The sequence below is a fragment of the Echinops telfairi genome, unplaced genomic scaffold (genome assembly GCF_000313985.2).
Source record: "Echinops telfairi isolate 266 unplaced genomic scaffold, ASM31398v2 ScPeMD7_5;HRSCAF=22, whole genome shotgun sequence".
Taxonomy (NCBI): domain Eukaryota; kingdom Metazoa; phylum Chordata; class Mammalia; order Afrosoricida; family Tenrecidae; genus Echinops; species Echinops telfairi.
Window position 1 is genome coordinate 40405963 of NW_022103901.1, and position 4167 is coordinate 40410129.

Below are 4167 nucleotides of genomic sequence, written 5' to 3' on the forward strand. Positions count from 1 at the left end.
ACTCCAAAGCTTTCCTGTATTGCAAAGCTATTGCCCCTCCGGCCAGCCCCAGGAAGCTGACTGCCTTTCCTTTTTCTCTAAGGAGCGCTGGTGGTGCAGTGGGTTACACATTGGGTGGCTAACCACAAGGGCGGAGGTTCGAACCCAGCAGCTGATTCACAGGAGAGAGATGAACTTGTCTGATCACATAAAGGACACCCAACGGGGCAATTCCACCATCCCGGGGCAGTAGGAGACTATGAATCAGAGTGGACCCGAGAGCAGCAGGTGGATTCTCGTTTCTTTATTTAGAAAGATTGATCTGTTTGAAGTTTTCGCCTCTCCTTGAGGTAAAACCCACTGCCATTAAGTCAAAGCGGGCTCATAGGGACCCCTGTGGGTTTCCAACAGTGCACCGGTTTATGGGAGTAGACAGTCCAGCCTTTCCCCTTCAGAGCTGCTGGTGGTTTTGAACTGTCGGCCACGTGGATCACAGCCCAACACATAGCCACTTCACCACCAGGACTCCCGAGTAATATGAAAATGAGCCCTCCAGATCCCTTAGCCCTCAACCTAAACGGTGGTCTGAGCGGCTTACGGGAAAAGGAGGAAAGTGAACTGAAATTGACTTGGAGTCTGGTGACAGACACGTTTACTCCCACAATCACACACACACACACACACACACACACACACACACACACACACACACACAGAGAAACAAAGAAAATGACCATCTTCAATGGCTTCCAAACACACAGCATTTGAAAACAAGACAACTGTGGTTTTCTTTACCTGGTATAATTCCGTGTAGCTCTTTAACCACGAATCGCCCAAAACACTTTTGGAGATGGAATGTAATCCCACTCTCCGGTTCCTTTGTAGGGTCAGAAACAGCTGTCATTGGATAATTGCAATGGCGGGGATTCTCCCGGCCAGTTCAACAGTTCTGCTTCCTCCTAATGGACCCAATAATAGAGGGACCTAGCCGCGGAGCAATTCCTTAACGGAGAAATGAAACACATGAGAAATGCGACTTGTTACCTGGTAGTTGACCTTGTGCACTTGTGTAAAAAAAACTGGGAAGCCATCGATTGCCTTCGCCTGGCTGTGTCAGTGGGTGGTCGGGTCACTGGTTCCACCTGATGGTCAAGGCCCATGCTCAATCAGTGCACACGTCACACCTGTACTCCCCACCCTCCCTCAGCAGGAGAACCTGCGTCCCAGCGGTCTCCAGGTGGTGTAAGCGGTTAATGCACTGACTCTCCTGGAAGGCTGGGGAAAGCACTAGCTTAATTAATCCGGGCTATCCTTCTTAAGAGCGCCCTGGTGACATAGTTGGTTATGCATTGGGATGTGAACCACAGGTCGGCAGTTTGAAAGCTGAGGCTTTCTAACTTGTGTAAAAATTTAGTCTGAAAAAGAACATTGAAGTCTTGGAAAGCTATGGGGCAGTTATACGCTGTCCTAAAGTGTCACCATGAGTTGGCATTGACTGAGAGCAGTGGGTTGGTTTTTGCTGTTGGTGGTGGGGTGAGAGGGTGGAGGTGGCAGAGTGCCTTACGAGTTGGGTGGCACCACGAGGTCAGCAGTTCCAGCCCACCAGCTGCTCCTCAGAAGAAAGATGAGGCTTTCTGTTCCCATGAAGATTTACAGGCTTGGCCTCCCTGCAGACAGGGTCACTATCGATTCGACGGCAGCGGCTTCCACTTCTGTCGGTCATCCCGATGAGGTTATAGCGGTCAGCTGAGGTGTGAACGGCCCAGCTGCTCTGCTGAAGAAAGATGTGGCGATGAGACGTGACCGTTGGTCCCAGAAATCCCACAGGGTCACTATGAGTCGGATCAACCACAACAGCTTTGGCTGAGTTTTCATTTCTACCTTTTTATTCACTCAGCTTCCCAGCCTGTTTTAAGTGTACAATTCTATGTGTTTTGACATGTATGTATCCATGAAAGCATTGGCCCAATCAAGATCATGGCATATCTGCCATCCTTGGAAATTTCCCTGGCCTTCTTTATAAGCCATGACACCCACTGCCCCCACCTGCTCCGCCAAGCTGCGGCCTGCCTTCTGCCGGACGTCGGCAATCGGCCGGCTCTGTGCCGGTGGAGGCGGCAGCCTGCAGCGTGCACGCCTTTGTGTGCCCTTTCATGATGCTGAGCGCCACCCACGCCACTCCATGGGTGTGGCACAGTCCGAATCCTCATTCACTGGTTGATGGATTATAGGCTGCATTTCGGGTCATCACAAATAACTGCTGTTCATTATAAGAGCAGGAGAGAGAGCTTCCCTTTCGCCACTGGAAAAGAGCTGTCATCCACAACACCTCCACACAATAGAAACGGTGAAAACGAAAAGGGCAAGACACAACCCAAGGTCAAAGACTGTCCTTTTAGAAGGCGAGGCTCTACATATTGCTTTCCTGCTGAACTGCAGTCTCATGTGAAAATCACTTCAATAGCACAGGGAGGTAGCCTCATTCAGTGGTGGAGAATCAAACAGACGCACTGCCAGCAAGTTGACGCTGGCTCTCGGTGACCCTATAGGCCAGGGTAGAATGCGCCTGTGAGTTTTCAAGCCCATGACTCTTTCCAGGAGTAGAAAGTCCTGTTTGTCTCTGTCTCCTGCGGAGTGGTTGGTAGTTTTGAACTGCTGACTTCTCCGATCGAGGCTCAACTTGTAACCACTACACAACCAGGGTTCCATGATGGAAAAAGCCACAGCTAGAAGCTTATCATAGTTGTGAACTAATCCCAGGGGATTACTCGGGTGAGAAATGGCCAGAGGGCTGGGCACCTGCATGACTAGCTCCCAGCTCCTTCCGTGGAAGAGCAGGGAGCTCTCGTTGGGGGAAGATGTTTTCATTTCCTTAAATCTTATAAGAAGTCACTGAGATATTGAAAAAATAAATTTTAAAAATTGGAGCGCTATTTAAAGTGATGAATGCACATTATATCCCGTGGAAAATTTCTGGAAAATATAAGAAAAACGAAGTAGCTACCAGGAGAGCAGTTATTGTACCCCCAGAAACAGGGACCGTGACTGAGTCACTGTACCAGAGAGCAGGTATTGTACCCCAGAAACAGGGACCGTGACTGAGTCACTGTACCAGGAGAGCAGGTATTGTACCCCAGAAACAGGGACCGTGACTGAGTCACTGTACCAGGAGGGCAGGTATTGTACCCCAGAAACAGGGACCGTGACTGAGTCACTGTACCAGGAGGGCAGGTATTGTACCCCAGAAACAGGGACCATGAATGAGTCACTGTACCAGGAGAGCAGGTATTGTACCCCAGAAACAGGGACCGTGAATGAGTCACTGTACTAGGAGGGCAGGTATTGTACCCCAGAAACAGGGACTGTGACTGAGTCACTGTACCAGGAGGGCAGGTATTGTACCCCAGAAACAGGGACCGTAAGTGAGTCACTGTACCAGGAGAGCAGGTATTGTACCCCAGAAACAGGGACCGTGACTGAGTCACTGGGTGCTGACTCACAGGGACCCGGAGGACCGGGCAGAACTGGCCCCGTGCGAGTCTGAGAAAGCTTTTTTTTAAAAATAAATCATTTTATGGGGGGTCTTCCAGCTTTTATAACAATCCATACATCAATTGTATCAAGCACATTTGTACATAGGTTGCTATCATCGTTTTCAAACTATTTTCTTTCTTTGAGCCCCTGGTATCAGCTCTTTTTTCCCACCCTCCCCAACCCTCCCACTCTCATGGACCCCTGATAAATTATAAATTATTATTATGATCATATCCTATACCACCCACCCACATTACTGTTGTTTGTCCCCCTGGGGAAGGGGTGGGGAATTATATACAGGTCGGTCATTGTAGTCAGTTCCCTGTTTCTCCCCCTTCTCCCCTACCTTCCCCTTCCCCTTATGGTATCACTACTTCCATTGCTGTTCCTGAAGGGTTTATCTGTCCTGGATTCCATGTGTCCAGATCTCATGCCTGTACATGCGCTGGTCTACCAGATTTGTAAGGTAGAACTGGGGTCGTGATAGTAGGAGCGAGAAAGCATTAAAGAACTAGAGGAAAGTTGTATGTTTCATCATTGCTACACTGCACCCTGATTGGCTCGTCTCCTCCCCGCCACCCTTCTGTAAGGGGCTCTCCAGTTGCCTGCAGATGGGCTTTGGATCTCCACTCCACACTCCCCCTCATTCACAAT